The sequence below is a fragment of the Pseudophryne corroboree genome, unplaced genomic scaffold, assembly GCF_028390025.1.
Source record: "Pseudophryne corroboree isolate aPseCor3 unplaced genomic scaffold, aPseCor3.hap2 scaffold_370, whole genome shotgun sequence".
NCBI lineage: Eukaryota > Metazoa > Chordata > Amphibia > Anura > Myobatrachidae > Pseudophryne > Pseudophryne corroboree.
In genome coordinates, this window is record NW_026970022.1 from 480,945 (window position 1) to 495,841 (window position 14,897).

At 46.1% G+C, this 14,897-nt stretch overlaps 12 non-coding genes and 3 pseudogenes across 12 annotated transcripts; 10 read left to right on the top strand and 5 right to left on the bottom strand.

Annotated features, from left to right (window-relative positions):
* Window positions 1-654: 654 nt before the first annotated feature.
* On the bottom strand, window positions 655-817 carry LOC135021550 (U1 spliceosomal RNA). Its single transcript, XR_010218783.1, has one exon. It is a non-coding gene; the product is annotated as a U1 spliceosomal RNA (small nuclear RNA).
* Window positions 818-969: 152 nt separating this feature from the next.
* Window positions 970-1,133, bottom strand: LOC135021449 (U1 spliceosomal RNA). The gene has a single exon (XR_010218700.1). It is a non-coding gene; the product is annotated as a U1 spliceosomal RNA (small nuclear RNA).
* Window positions 1,134-1,808: 675 nt separating this feature from the next.
* On the bottom strand, window positions 1,809-1,971 carry LOC135021496 (U1 spliceosomal RNA). The gene has a single exon (XR_010218745.1). It is a non-coding gene; the product is annotated as a U1 spliceosomal RNA (small nuclear RNA).
* Window positions 1,972-2,123: 152 nt separating this feature from the next.
* On the bottom strand, window positions 2,124-2,287 carry LOC135021446 (U1 spliceosomal RNA). The gene has a single exon (XR_010218697.1). It is a non-coding gene; the product is annotated as a U1 spliceosomal RNA (small nuclear RNA).
* A 593-nt stretch (window positions 2,288-2,880) lies between these two features.
* On the bottom strand, window positions 2,881-3,008 carry LOC135021589 (U1 spliceosomal RNA; annotated as a pseudogene).
* A 144-nt stretch (window positions 3,009-3,152) lies between these two features.
* Window positions 3,153-3,268, top strand: LOC135021624 (U5 spliceosomal RNA). The gene has a single exon (XR_010218847.1). It is a non-coding gene; the product is annotated as a U5 spliceosomal RNA (small nuclear RNA).
* A 270-nt stretch (window positions 3,269-3,538) lies between these two features.
* LOC135021634 (U5 spliceosomal RNA) lies at window positions 3,539-3,654 on the top strand. Its single transcript, XR_010218857.1, has one exon. It is a non-coding gene; the product is annotated as a U5 spliceosomal RNA (small nuclear RNA).
* Window positions 3,655-3,918: 264 nt separating this feature from the next.
* Window positions 3,919-4,034, top strand: LOC135021612 (U5 spliceosomal RNA). The gene has a single exon (XR_010218836.1). It is a non-coding gene; the product is annotated as a U5 spliceosomal RNA (small nuclear RNA).
* Window positions 4,035-4,308: 274 nt separating this feature from the next.
* LOC135021614 (U5 spliceosomal RNA) lies at window positions 4,309-4,424 on the top strand. Its single transcript, XR_010218838.1, has one exon. It is a non-coding gene; the product is annotated as a U5 spliceosomal RNA (small nuclear RNA).
* A 275-nt stretch (window positions 4,425-4,699) lies between these two features.
* On the top strand, window positions 4,700-4,815 carry LOC135021616 (U5 spliceosomal RNA). The gene has a single exon (XR_010218840.1). It is a non-coding gene; the product is annotated as a U5 spliceosomal RNA (small nuclear RNA).
* A 6,743-nt stretch (window positions 4,816-11,558) lies between these two features.
* On the top strand, window positions 11,559-11,722 carry LOC135021655 (U1 spliceosomal RNA). The gene has a single exon (XR_010218878.1). It is a non-coding gene; the product is annotated as a U1 spliceosomal RNA (small nuclear RNA).
* A 152-nt stretch (window positions 11,723-11,874) lies between these two features.
* On the top strand, window positions 11,875-12,016 carry LOC135021509 (U1 spliceosomal RNA; annotated as a pseudogene).
* Window positions 12,017-12,708: 692 nt separating this feature from the next.
* Window positions 12,709-12,872, top strand: LOC135021638 (U1 spliceosomal RNA). Its single transcript, XR_010218861.1, has one exon. It is a non-coding gene; the product is annotated as a U1 spliceosomal RNA (small nuclear RNA).
* A 151-nt stretch (window positions 12,873-13,023) lies between these two features.
* On the top strand, window positions 13,024-13,165 carry LOC135021510 (U1 spliceosomal RNA; annotated as a pseudogene).
* Window positions 13,166-13,857: 692 nt separating this feature from the next.
* LOC135021383 (U1 spliceosomal RNA) lies at window positions 13,858-14,021 on the top strand. The gene has a single exon (XR_010218635.1). It is a non-coding gene; the product is annotated as a U1 spliceosomal RNA (small nuclear RNA).
* The last annotated feature ends 876 nt before the right edge of the window (window positions 14,022-14,897 follow it).

Here is a 14,897-nt window from a genome sequence, read left to right on the forward strand (position 1 = left end):
GGGTGGCTGCTCGGGCAGCCCCTCCCCCATCAAGTTAAGGAGATTCAACTGAGGAAGCACAAGGGAACTCTCGTCTGGGGACAACAACTGCAGGGAGACCACATCTTTTCAGATGAACATGGGAGGGCGGAAGGCTGCCTAATACTGAAGCACCATCAAATATCAAACCATATGCAACAACTAGTACAAGCATTCCTGGGGGAAGGTCTGCAGCAGACGGATTTGCATACGGTGATGTCATCCAAGCAGTGGGCCAAAGTTGGCTGGAACCCTCATCTGCATATGAAAAGAGAAAAGGGGCATGCAGGGCATGGCGGCCTTTTGCGGTGCTTGGATGACCCCTAGTTCGCATTAAACACCCCCACCCTCCTTTGGTGTGGGGCTCATGTTGGCTATGCCCCAGCCCCTGAAGCATTCAAGCTGATTTCTTGCAGCAGCTGGGCACTGTAACAGCTCCAGAGCTGCTCTGTAAGGCAACTAAAAGGGTGTGGGCCCTGCAGCACTACCTGTAGTTCGCATTGTGCGTTGGAAGGCACAAAGTAAGCAGACGGGAGAAGTCAGGATAGTGCGCAAGGGCATAGAAGGGAGTGGCTCCAGAAAAGAGAAGTGGAAACAGACAGCAAACTAGGCTGGAGAGAGACCTGAGACAAAGAGATCTGAATTATACGAGAGCCGACCAGGGGAAACACAAATTATGCAATCAAGTTTCCCACATTTGGGGAAATCACAGGAGCAGCACACCCAGAGTGCAATGGGTGAGCCTTGCCCTGGGAGAAGCACCTTCATGATCATAGTATCTCACCTGGCAGGTAAGTAGGAGTTGGGCTAGAGCTGGGGAGGGTCACTGCTCGGGCACCCCCCTGTCAAGTGAAGGAGATCCAACTGAGGCAGCACAAGGGAACTCTCGAAAGAAGAACAAGGCTAGAGGAATATATGAGACAAAGAAATCTGACTTTTACCAGAGCTGACCAGAGGAAAACACAAACACAGTCCCCCACTACCACAAAAAATGCAGGCGAGTTTCCCACATTTGGGGAAATCACAGGGGTCAGCATACCCAGAATGCAATGAATGAACCTCACCCTGGGTGAACAATCTTCATGACCATGGTGTCTCCTATGCAAAATAAGTATGATTTGGGATAGGGCTGGGAGGGCCGCTGCTCAGGCACATCTCTGTCAAGTAAAGGAGATTCAACTGAGGCAGCACAAGGGAACTCTCATCTGGGGACAACAACTGCAGGGAGAACACATATTTTCAGATGAACATGGGAGGGCAGAAGGCTGCCTAATACTGAAGCACCCCCAAACAACAAACCAAATGCAACAACTAGTGCAAGCATTCCTGGGGCAAGGCCTGCAGCAGATGGATTTGCATATGGTGATGTCATCCAAGCAGTGGGTCAAAGTTGGCTTCAACCCTCATCTGCATATGAAAAGAGAAAAGGGGCGTGCAGGGCATGGCGGCCTTTTGCGGTGCTTGGATTACCCCTAGTTCGCATTAAACACCCCCACCCACCTTTGGTGTGGGGCTCATGTTGGCCATGCCCCATCCCCTGAAGCATTCAAGCTGATTTCTTGCAGCAGCTGGGCACTGTAACAGCTCCAGAGCTGCTCTTTAAGGCAAGTAAAAGATTGTGTGGGCCCTGCAGCACTACCTGTAGTTTGCATTGTGCATTGGAAGGCACAAAGTAAGCAGACGGGAGGAGAAGTCAGGATAGTGCACAAGGGTATAGAAGGGAGGGGCTCAAGATAAAAGAAGTGGAAACAGACAGCAAACTAGGCTGGAGAAAGACCTGAGACAAAGAGATCTGAATTATACGAGAGCCGACCAGAGGAAACACAAATTATGCAGTCAAGTGTCCCACATTTGGGGAAATCGTAGGAGCAGCACACCCAGAGTGCAATGGGTGAGCCTTGCCCTGGGAGAAGCACCTTCCTGATCATAGTATCTCACCTGGCAGGTAAGTAGGAGTTGGGCTAGAGCTGGGGAGGGTCGCTGCTCGGGCACCCCCCTGTCAAGTGAAGGAGATCCACCTGAGGCAGCACAAGGGAACTCTCGAAAGAAGAACAAGGCTAGAGGAAAATCTGAGACAAAGAAATCTGAGTTTTAACAGAGCTGACCAGAGGAAAGCACAAACACAGTCCCCCACTACCACAAATAATGCAGTCGAGTTTCCCACATTTGGGTAAATCACAGGGGTCAGCATACCCAAAATGCAATGAATGAACCTCACCCTGGGAGAACAATCTTCATGACCATGGTATCTCCTATGCAAAATAAGTATGATTTGGGATAGGGCTGGGGAGGGCCGCTGCTCATGCACATCTCTGTCAAGTAAAGGAGATTCAACTGAGGCAGCACAAGGGAACTCTCATCTGGGGACAACAACTGCAGGGAGAACACATATTTTCAGATGAACATGGGAGGGCAGAAGGCTGCCTAATACTGAAGCACCCCCAAACAACAAACCAAATGCAACAACTAGTGCAAGCATTCCTGGGGGAAGTTCTGCAGAAGACGGATTTGCATACGGTGATGTCATCCAAGCAGTGGGCCAAAGTTGGCTGGAACCCTCATCTGCATATGAAAAGAGAAAAGGGGTATGCAGGGCATGGCGGCCTTTTGCGGCGCTTGGATGACCCTTAGTTCGCATTAAACACCCCCACCCTCCTTCGGTGTGGGGCTCATGTTGGCCATGCCCCATCCCCTGAAGCATTCAAGCTGATTTCTTGCAGCAGCTTGGCACTGTATCAGCTCCAGAGCTGCTCTGTAAGGCAAGTAAAAGGGTGTGGGCCCTGCAGCACTACCTGTAGTTTGCATTGTGCATTGGAAGGCACAAAGTAAGCAGACAGGAGGAGAAGTCAGGATAGTGCACAAGGGTATAAAAGCGAGTTTCCCACATTTGGGAAAATCACAGGGGTCAGCATACCCAGAATGCAATGAATGAACCTCACCCTGGGAGAACAATCTTCATGACCATGGTATCTCCTATGCAAAATAAGTATGATTTGGGATAGGGCTGGGGAGGGCCGCTGCTTAGGCACATCTCTGTCAAGTAAAGGAGATTCAACTGAGGCAGCACAAGGGAACTCTCATCTGGGGACAACAACTGCAGGGAGAACACATATTTTCAGATAAAAATCTTGGTCATGCTCTGGTTTCTCTTCAGAACGAACAAATCTTTCGCCTTTTATTAAAGATTTCCGTGGAGAGGAGCAAAACCGAGTTTTATCTCAATTTTTGCATGCCCCATCTTTTTGGGGTTTCTTTTATCGGTTTAAAGATAGAATGAGTGTGCTTTAATGTAAGCTCATTTGCATAGAAATGACAGTAAATGTTTGTTTCTTTTCAAACAGAACTTTCTTGACCATGCTACTTGCTTGAAAGATCTGGGAGCACATGGAATACAGTACAAACCATGCTTATAGCAAGGAGAAGCCAGGTGAGAAATCTGCTTACTTTCAAGTTGGGCGCTCACTTTGATCTGAATGAGGACTGCTGGCACAGCATTTAGGCGACAGGTGGAATCTTGGTCATGCTCTGGTTTCTCTTCAGAACGAACAAATCTTTCGCCTTTTATTAAAGATTTCTGTGGAGAGGAGCAAAACTGAGTTTTATCTCAATTTTTGCATGCCCCATATTATTGGGGTTTCTTTTATCAGTTTCTTGTTAGCTTTAATGTAAGTTTATTTGCATAACAATGACTATAAATGTCTGTTTCTTTTCAAGCAGAACTTTCTTGACCATTCTAATTGCTTGAAAGATCTGGGAGCACATGGAAAAGAGTACAAACCATGCTTATAGCAAGGGGAAGCCTGGTGAGAAATCTGCTTTCTTTCTTTCAAATTGGGTGCTCACTTTGCGCTGAATGAGGACTGCTGGCATGGCACTCAGGCGACAGGTGGAATCTTAGTCATACTCTGGTTTCTCTTCAAAACGAACAGATCTTTCGCCTTTTACTAAAGATTTCCGTGGAGAGGAGCAAAACTGAGTTTTATCTCAATTTTTGCATGCTCCGTCTTATTGGGGTTTCTTTTATCGGTTTAAAGATAGAACGAGTGTGCTTTAATGTAAGCTCATTTGCATAGAAATGACAGTAAATGTTTGTTTCTTTTCAAACAGAACTTTCTTGACTATACTAAATGCTTGAAAGATCTGGGAGCACATGGAAAAGAGTACAAACCATGTTTATAGCAAGGGGAAGCCTGGTGAGAAATCTGCTTTCTTTCTTTCAAATTGGGTGCTCACTTTGAGCTGAATGAGGACTGCTGGCATGGCACTCAGGCGACAGGTGGAATCTTGGTCATGTTCTGGTTTCTCTTCAGAACGAACAAATCTTTCGCCTTTTACTAAAGATTTCCGTGGAGAGGAGCAAAACTGAGTTTTATCTCAATTTTTGCATGCCCCATCTTATTGGGATTTTATTTTATCGGTTTAAAGATAGAACGAGTGTGCTTTAATGTAAGCTCATTTGCATAGAAATGACAGTAAATGTTTGTTTCTTTTCAAACAGAACTTTCTTGACCACACTAATTGCTTGAAAGATCTGGGAGCACATGGAAAAGAGTACAAACCATGTTTATAGCAAGGGGAAGCCTGGTGAGAAATCTGCTTTCTTTCTTTCAAATTGGGTGCTCACTTTGAGCTGAATGAGGACTGCTGGCATGGCACTCAGGCGACAGGTGGAATCTTGGTCATGTTCTGGTTTCTCTTCAGAACGAACAAATCTTTCGCCTTTTACTAAAGATTTCCGTGGAGAGGAGCAAAACTGAGTTTTATCTCAATTTTTGCATGCTCCATATTATTGGGGTTTCTTTTATCAGTTTAAAGACAGAACGAGTGTGCTTTCTTGTTAGCTTTAATGTAAGTTTATTTGCATAACAATGACAGTAAATGTTGTTTCTTTTCAAACAGAACTTTCTTGACCATGCTACTTGCTTAAAGGTCTGGGAGCACATGGAAAACAGTACAAACCATGCAGTATCACAAGAGCCTTTATTTGATCTTTCATGAAGATAGAGCAGAATTGAGGACACGTCAACAATTTCTGCCGAAGGTGGTTCATCTTTCCACATGGTGCCTTTGGCCACTGACACCTTCGTTGAGTCAAAGTCTCTGGCTGTGGTCAGAACTTTGAAAATGTATGTCACCAGAACGGTTCAGATTAGGAAAACAGAGGCTCTGTTTGTCCTGTATGCTCCCAACAGGATTTGGTGTCCTGCTTCCATGCAGACCATTATGCGCTGGATCTGTGGTAAGATTCAGCATGCTCGTTCCACGGCAGGATTGCCGTTACTGAAGTAGGTGAAGACCCATTCTACTAGAAAGGTGGGTTCATCCTTGGCAGCTGGTCGGGGAGTCTCGGCATTGCAACTTTGCCGAGCAGCTATTTAGTAAACACTTTTGCTAAGTTTTACAAGTTTGATACCTTGGCTGATGATAACCTTAAGTTGGGTCATTCGGTGCTGCAGAGTCGTACGCACTCTCCCACCCGTTCAAGAGCTTTGGTATAACCCCATGGTTCTTAATGTGACCCCAGCATCCTCTAGGTCGTATGAGAAAATAGGATTTTAATACCTACCGGTAAATCCTTTTCTCTTAGTCTGTAGAGGATGCTGGGCACCCGTCCCAGTCCATACTGTGTCTGCAGTTATTACTTGTGGTTATACACATGTTGTGTTATGGTTCTGGTCAGCTTTTTGCTGCAATTGTTCATGCCGTTGGCTTGTGTTCTGTTGAATGCCACGTTCTGCGGCATGTTTAAGGTGTGAGCTGGTAAGATGCTCACCTTAGTTTAACAATAAATCCTTTCCTCGAAATGTCCGTCTCCCTGGGCACAGTTCCTATAACTGGAGTCTGGAGGAGGGGCATAGAGGGAGGAGCCAGTTCACACCCTTTGAAAGTCTTAAAGTGCCCATGTCTCTTGCGGATCCCGTCTATACCCCATGGTTCTTAATGTGACCCCAGCATCCTCTACGGACTAAGAGAAAAGAATGCCCTTGCGCACTATCCTGACTTCTCCTCCCGTCTGCTTACTTTGTGCCTTCCAACGCACAATGCGAACTACAGGTGGTGCTGCAGGGCCCACACCCTTTTACTTGCCTTACAGAACAGCTCTGGAGCTGTTACAGTGCCCAGCTGCTGCAAGAAATCAGCTTGAATGCTTCAGGGGATGGGGCATGGCCAACATGAGCCCCACACCAAAGGAGGGTGGGGGTGTTTAATGTGAACTAGGGGTCATCCAAGCACTGCAAAAGGCCGCCATGCCCTGCATGCCCCTTTTCTCTTTTCATATGCAGATGAGGGTTCCAGTCAACTTTGGCCCACTGCTTGGATAACATCACCGTATGCAAATCTGTCTGCTGCAGACCTTCCCCCAGGAATGCTTGTACTAGTTGTTGCATATGGTGCTTCAGTATTAGGCAGCCTTCCGCCCTCCCATGTTCATCTGAAAAGATGTGGTCTCCCTGCAGTTGTTGTCCCCAGACGAGAGTTCCCTTGTGCTTCCTCAGTTGAATCTCCTTAACTTGATGGGGGAGGTGCTGCCCGAGCAGCCCTCCCCAGCCCTATCCCAACTCATATTTATTTTGCATATGAGATCTCTTGATCATGAAGATTGTTCTCACAGGGTGAGGTTCATCCATTATATTTTAAAATAGGAAGGTACGAATTACATATTTGAATTGCATCTATGTGCTGGATTCAAATGTCCCCCCCCCCTTCCTTTCTCAATTGTGCCCGTCAGCAGCTATTCTAAGGTTGCTGCCAATGGGTGTGACACATTAATTTCTTCTGTGGGGTACACTGGACTCCACAAGGATTCACATTGGGGTGTAGAGTAGGATCTTGATCTGAGGCACCAACCGGCTCAAAGCTTTTGACTGTTCCCAAGAAGCTCAGTGCATTCTCCTCTATAACCCCGCTTCCATGAACAGGGAGCTCAGTTTGTAGTTGGTGCCTTCAGTAGCAGGCCAATTAACAGGGGCCTGCCTCAGGCAGCCTATTCTTAGCTATTAATTTTGACAAGAAAAGAAGAACTTGTTTTATGAGAATCTACAAGGGCTGCAGCAGGCTAGGTCTAATAGACATTTTTACTGCAGCTTCATCACTCCCAGCGGCGCTGTATACTCCCGTGCCCTGGTTGCTGGGTCACTGCAGCGGAGGCTCCGGTTTCATCCTAAGGTCAGTCACACACACACCACCCTTCCGGATCACGAGGCCGCTGCTGAAGGGGAGCGAGGCCGTAGGGGGTGGGCCGTGTGCGCACTGCGGTGGACACTGATTACTGGGCAGCCGCTCCACTAGCCACCAGGTACAGTTAAGGAGCACAGGTCTGGGGGTTTTTCTCCTATATTAACCCAATTTTGTACTGCCCGCAGCGCATTGTGATAGGTAATAGGGCCTGATTCAGGTTGGATTGCAATCACAATAAGCGATCCAACTGCAAAAATTGCTAAGAGCATACGCATGTGCCTGCATTTTCTGCGGCACCCCGCAGAGAATGTGATCGCCTCTGCCTGTCAATCGGGGCGGGGAAGGGGGGGAGAGGTGGGTCAGCAACACTCCATTTCCAAGTCAGGGATGGAGCGGTGCGGGGGCAAGACTTCAAAATGGGGTCTGCAACGGAGGAGACACAGGGGGCGTGGTCACAGCGACTGTATGACATCACATTCAGCCGCTGTGATCACAAAAATGGTGGCGGCTTCCTGCGCGCACATACAGTCTGCACCAGCAGGAGCCTACACCATTTTTTATGATCACGCTGAACTGCAGTGCGACTGCAATTACAGCATGGTCAAGAAGGGAGGCGTCATGCTGGGTGGCCATGCCCTGTCACTTTGCAGGAGCCAGCACCGCTCACACACTAGTCCCCGGGTGCAGCCCCCAACCCCCGGGACACCCGGAGCAACAAAATGTAGATTCAGGCCACCAGGCCACGCCCCTACCTATGAAACCATGCCTCCTTTTTACCATTGCACTGCTTATCTGCGCGCACTGCATTACAATCTCCCTCGCCACCTCTCTGGGTGTCACCAGTGATAGTGACACCTCTGCCATGCTTGTAGCAGCTGGTCCTAAGATCTACGCCTCAAACCCTGAGTGTTTGCCCTTGTGACTTGTTGATCATCATAGCGAAGCAGATGCTTACAGAAAACTGCAGGGGCTTAGATTGAAAATAAAAAAATTTATAGGGTATAAGGTAGAGAGGAGCGGGTTCGGTTCTCCGAGAACCGAATTCCCCACGAACTCCACGTGGTTTACACTGGTCCGAGGCAGGCTCGGTTGTTCCCGCCTGACTCGGAAAACCTGAACAAGGGAAAATGTCATCATCCCGCTGTCGGATTCTCGCGAGATTCGGATTCCATATAAAGAGCTGCGCGTTGCTGCCATTTTTACTCGTGCATTGAAGAGAGAGCGGAGAGGACGTGGCTATGTTCTCTCAGTGGAAATCTCAATATCAGTGCTCAGTATCAGTGGTTACTTATTGCTGCTCAGTAATACTAGTAGTGTGTCTCTCCTGCTCAGTGTCAGTTCTCAGTAGTATCCTCATCAGTGCTCAGTATCACTGTTCATTGTCTTGTGCTGCATTGTGTTGCTCAGCATAATACAGTACATTACTAATAGTCCAGTGCTGCATCTTGCTGCTCAGTGTCAGTTCTAGTATCCTCATCAGTGCTCACTATCACTGCTCATTGCATTGTGGTGTTCTGTATACTACAATAACATAGTAATATAGTAACATAGTTTTTGAGGTTGAATAGAGGCAAATTGCCCATCGTGTTCAACCTGTTTTAAGTTGTGATGATTCTACATACTTGCTGAATAATGTTTTATGACTAGTTAGCTACTATAACTCATGTTACCCCCGGATTAACCATGTTGATATTTTAAGTATTATAACCTTGGATAGCTTTTTCATTCAGAAATGTATCCATTCCTTTTTTAAATCCAATTACAGAGTCCGCCATTACCACCTTCCCTGGCAGGGAATTCCACATCCTGATTGCCCTAACAGTGAAGAAACCTTTCCTCCATTGCGTTCTGAACTTTCCTCCAGTCGCAGCGAGTGACCACGTGTTCTTTTAATAAATAATTCCTCTGATAACTCTTTGTTATGTATCTTTACATATTTGAAGATATTAATAATATCTCCTCTTAGGCACCTCTTTTCTAGTGTATAAATATTCAGCCTAGTAAGTCTTTCCTTATAGTCCAGTACTTTAAGGCCTTTAATCAATTTAGTCTTCAGGATCTCTGACACTTCCATGAGCAGCAGAGTAGTGCAATGGAAGCATGCTGGGCCCATAACCCAGAGGTCGATTGATCGAAACTATCCTCTGCTATGTGCATTTTTTTTTTTATAATTAAAGTAATCAAAAACTGGGATTGATATTTTGGCACTTTTATTTTTACTTAAAGTACAATAACTTTTATCATTTTAATTTGTTTTAATAGTATATTGACAGCATTGTTTTCTTTAAAAAATCCACTTAATTTTCTTTACCCTATTACTGAAATGGTAATTGACAAAAACAAACTACATTGTCACCAGAAGAGCAATGCAAAATGTACAAGTGATATATGAAAATCATCTTCCATCTTGAATTTCAATGATGCATTGGGACAACAATTTGTGAGAAACATCTTCACCCATAAAGAAAGATTTTCTTAATTCCTTACCTGTGTGCTGATTAGATATCACCTTGTTTTCACATTAAACAGACTTCCCCATGAGGAAGCAGCAAGGATGCAGTGACGTTTCCTGGTGTCAACCTGTATTATTTCAGTAGACATTGAAATGAGGATGCATCTTTGATGCCTTTCCAATGAAGCAAGTTTAATTCAGTAATAGGTGAAAAACCATTCCTACAAAGGTGTTAATCAGAGACTTGGCTTTGTGGACACTTTTCAGAGAGCAAATTTGTTAGCATAAACATAAAATCAGAAAATGAAGAGCTGTTTAATCACTCAATTGGACTTTTCTGCCAGCATAATTTTTTTTCTCTGCAACTCACTGCTAAATTGTGCTTCCTAGCTGTTTTTTTATAAAATCACTTAATCAAATCTAACTCTGATTACATCAGAGAAGGCCAGGTACCCTACACCATAAGGGGGTTTTTTGAAATTTTGACTTGTCTACTTAAAGATCACCAAAATCTGATTACAAGGTCAATTACATCCCTGGGTGGGATTGAACCACCAACCTTTTGGTTAATAGCCAAACATGCTAACCGATTGCGCCACAGAGACACCTTGCGAAAGTCAATACTGACAAAGGCTAATAAGCATTCATCTAGAACGTTTCCTAGAAAAACTTTAAAAAGTCAATAATCTGGAGAATTTTTGTAAGAAACACATTGGTACTTTCCCATGATGAGTGAGTGCTTCAGGATTTCTTGCACTTACATGGGCTATTAACCAAAAGGTTGGTGGTTCAATCCCACCCAGGGATGTAATTGACCTTGTCATCAGATTTTGGTGATCTTTAAGTAGACAAGTCAAAATTTCAAACCCCCTCTTATGGTGTAGGGTACCTGGCCTTCTCTGACGTAATCAGAGTTAGATTTAATTAAGTGATTTTATAAAAAACAGCTAGGAAGCACAATTTAGCAGTGGGTTGCAGAGAAAAAAATAACATTTTAAACCTACCGGTAATTTTTTTTTCTCGTAGTCCGTAGAGGATGATGGGGACTCCGTAAGGACCATGGGGGATAGACGGGCTCCGCAGCAGACATGGGCACTTTAAGAAAGACTTTAGATCTGGGTGTGCACTGGCTCCTCCCTCTATGCCCCTCCTCCATACCTCAGTTAGAGAAACTGTGCCCAGAGGAGACGGACAGTACGAGGAAAGGATTTTTGTTAATCCAAGGTCAAGATTCATACCAGCCACACCAATCACACCGTATAACTTGTGATATACTACCCAGTTAACAGTATGAAAACAACATAGCATCAGTCCAAGACCGATGAAAACTAACATATAACCCTTATGTAAGCAATAACTATATACAAGTCTTGCAGAAGTAGACCGCACTTGGGACGGGCACCCAGCATCCTCTACGGACTACGAGAAAAAGATTTACCGGTAGGTTTAAAATCTTATTTTCTCTTACGTCCTAGAGGATGCTGGGGACTCCGTAAGGACCATGGGGATTATACCAAAGCTCCCAAACGGGCAGGAGAGTGCGGATGACTTTGCAGCACCGATTGAGCAAACAGGAGGTCCTCCTCAGCCAGGGTATCAAACTTATAGAACTTTGCAAAGGTGTTTGAACCAACTTTGACCCACTGCTTGGATGACATCACCATATGCAAATCCATCTGCGGCAGGCCTTCCCCCAGGAATGCTTGCACTAGTTGTTGCATTTGGTTTGTTGTTTGGGGGTGCTTCAGTATTAGGCAGCCTTCTGCCCTCCCATGTTCATCTGAAAATATGTGTTCTCCCTGCAGTTGTTGTCCCCAGATGAGAGTTCCCTTGTGCTGCCTCAGTTGAATCTCCTTTACTTGACAGAGATGTGCCTGAGCAGCGGCCCTCCCCAGCCCTATCCCAAATCATACTTATTTTGCATAGGAGATACCATGGTCATGAAGATTGTTCTCCCAGGGTTAGGTTAATTCATTGCATTCTGGGTATGCTGACCCCTGTGATTTCCCCAAATGTGGGAAACTCAACTGCATTATTTGTGGTAGTGGGGGACTGTGTTTGTGCTTTCCTCTGGTCAGCTCTGGTAAAAGTCAGATTTCTTTGTCTCAGATCTTCCTCTAGCCTTGTTCTTCTTTCGAGAGTTCCCTTGTGCTGCCTCAGTTGGATCTCCTTCACTTGACAGGGGGGTGCCCGAGCAGCGACCCTCCCCAGCTCTAGCCCAACTCCTACTTACCTGCCAGGTGAGATACTATGATCATGAAGATGCTTCTCCCAGGGCAAGGCTCACCCATTGCACTCTGGGTGTGCTGCCCCTGCGATTTCCCCAAATGTGGGAAACTTGACTGCATAATTTGTGTTTCCCCTGGTCGGCTCTCATATAATTCAGATCTCTTTGTCTCAGGTCTCTCTCCAGCCTAGTTTGCTGTCTGTTTCCACTTCTTTTTTCTTGAGCCCCTCCCTTCTATACCCTTGTGCACTATCCTGACTTCTCCCGTCTGCTTACTTTGTGCCTTCCAACGCACAATACAAACTACAGGTAGTGCTGCAGGGCCCACACCCTTTTACTTGCTTTACAGAGCAGCTCTGGAGCTGTTACAGTGCCCAGCTGCTGCAAGAAATCAGCTTGAATGCTTCAGGGGCTGGGGCATAGCCAACATGAGCCCCACACCGAAGGAGGGTGGAGGTGTTTAATGCGAACTAGGGGTCATCCAAGCGCCGCAAAAGGCCGCCATGCCCTGCACACCCCTTTATTCTTTTCATATGCAGACGAGGGTTGAAGCCAACTTTGACCCACTGCTTGGATGACATCACCATATTCAAATCCATCTGCTGCAGGCCTTCCCCCAGGAATGCTTGCACTAGTTGTTGCATTTGGTTTGTTGTTTGGGGGTGCTTCAGTATTAGGCAGCCTTCTGCCCTCCCATGTTCATCTGAAAATATGTGTTCTCCCTGCAGTTGTTGTCCCCAGATGAGAGTTCCCTTGTGCTGCCTCAGTTGAATCTCCTTTACTTGACAGAGATGTGCCTGAGCAGCGGCCCTCCCCAGCCCTATCCCAAATCATACTTATTTTGCATAGGAGATACCATGGTCATGAAGATTGTTCTCCCAGGGTTAGGTTCATTCATTGCATTCTGGGTATGCTGACCCCTGTGATTTCCCCAAATGTGGGAAACTCAACTGCATTATTTGTGGTAGTGGGGGACTGTGTTTGTGCTTTCCTCTGGTCAGCTCTGGTAAAAGTCAGATTTCTTTGTCTCAGATCTTCCTCTAGCCTTGTTCTTCTTTCGAGAGTTCCCTTGTGCTGCCTCAGTTGGATCTCCTTCACTTGACAGGGGGTGCCCGAGCAGCGACCCTCCCCAGCTCTAGCCCAACTCCTACTTACCTGCCAGGTGAGATACTATGATCATGAAGATGCTTCTCCCAGGGCAAGGCTCACCCATTGCACTCTGGGTGTGCTGCCCCTGCGATTTCCCCAAATGTGGGAAACTTGACTGCATAATTTGTGTTTCCCCTGGTCGGCTCTCATATAATTCAGATCTCTTTGTCTCAGGTCTCTCTCCAGCCTAGTTTGCTGTCTGTTTCCACTTCTTTTTTCTTGAGCCCCTCCCTTCTATACCCTTGTGCACTATCCTGACTTCTCCCATCTGCTTACTTTGTGCCTTCCAACGCACAATGCAAACTACAGGTAGTGCTGCAGGGCCCACACCCTTTTACTTGCTTTACAGAGCAGCTCTGGAGCTGTTACAGTGCCCAGCTGCTGCAAGAAATCAGCTTGAATGCTTCAGGGGCTGGGGCATAGCCAACATGAGCCCCACACCGAAGGAGGGTGGAGGTGTTTAATGCGAACTAGGGGTCATCCAAGCGCCGCAAAAGGCCGCCATGCCCTGCACACCCCTTTTTTCTTTTCATATGCAGACGAGGGTTGAAGCCAACTTTGACCCACTGCTTGGATGACATCACCATAAGCAAATCCATCTGCTGCAGGCCTTCCCCCAGGAATGCTTGCACTAGTAGTTGCATTTGGTTCGTTGTTTGGGGGTGCTTCAGTTTTAGGCAGCCTTCTGCCCTCCCATGTTCATCTGAAAATATGTGTTCTCCCTGCAGTTGTTGTCCCCAGATGAGAGTTCCCTTGTGCTGCCTCAGTTGAATCTCCTTTACTTGACAGAGATGTGCCTGAGCAGCGGCCCTCCCCAGCCCTATCCCAAATCATACTTATTTTGCATAGGAGATACCTTGGTCATGAAGATTGTTCTCCCAGGGTGAGGTTCATTCATTGCATTCTGGGTATGCTGACCCCTGTGATTTCCCCAAATGTGGGAAACTCGACTGCATTATTTGTGGTAGTGGGGGACTGTGTTTGTGCTTTCCTCTGGTCAGCTCTGGTAAAAGTCAGATTTCTTTGTCTCAGATCTTCCTCTAGCCTTGTTCTTCTTTCGAGAGTTCCCTTGTGCTGCCTCAGTTGGATCTCCTTCACTTGACAGGGGGTGCCCAAGCAGCAATCCTCCACAGCTCTAGCCCAACTCCTACTTACCTGCCAGGTGAGATACTATGATCTTCACTGTTAGGGCAATCAGGATGTGGAATTCCCTGCCAGGGAAGGTGGTAATGGCGGACTCTGTAATTGGATTTAAAAAAGGAATGGATACATTTCTGAATGAAAAAGCTATCCAAGGTTATAATACTTAAAATATCAACATGGTTAATCCGGGGGTAACATGAGTTGTAGTAGTTAACTAGTCATAAAACATTATTCAGCAAGTATGTAGAATCATCACAACTTAAAACAGGTTGAACACGATGGGCAATTTGCCTCTTTTCAACCTCAAAAACTATATTACTATATGTTACTATATTACTATGTTACTGTAGTATACAGAACACCACAATGTAATGAGCAGTGATAGTGAGCACTGATGAGGATACTAGAACTGACACTGAGCAGCAAGATGCAGCACTGGACTATTAGTAATGTACTGTAGTATGCTGAGCACCACAATGCAGCACAAGACAATGAGCAGTGATACTGAGCACTGATGAGGATACTACTGAGAACTGACACTGAGCAGGAGAGACACACTACTAGTATTACTGAGCAGCAATAAGTAACCACTGATACTGAGCACTGATATTGAGATTTCCATTGAGAGAACATAGCCACGTCCTCTCCGCTCCCTCTTCAATGCACGAGTAAAAATGGCGGCAACGCGCAGCTCTTTATATGAAATCCGAATCTCGCGAGAATCCGACA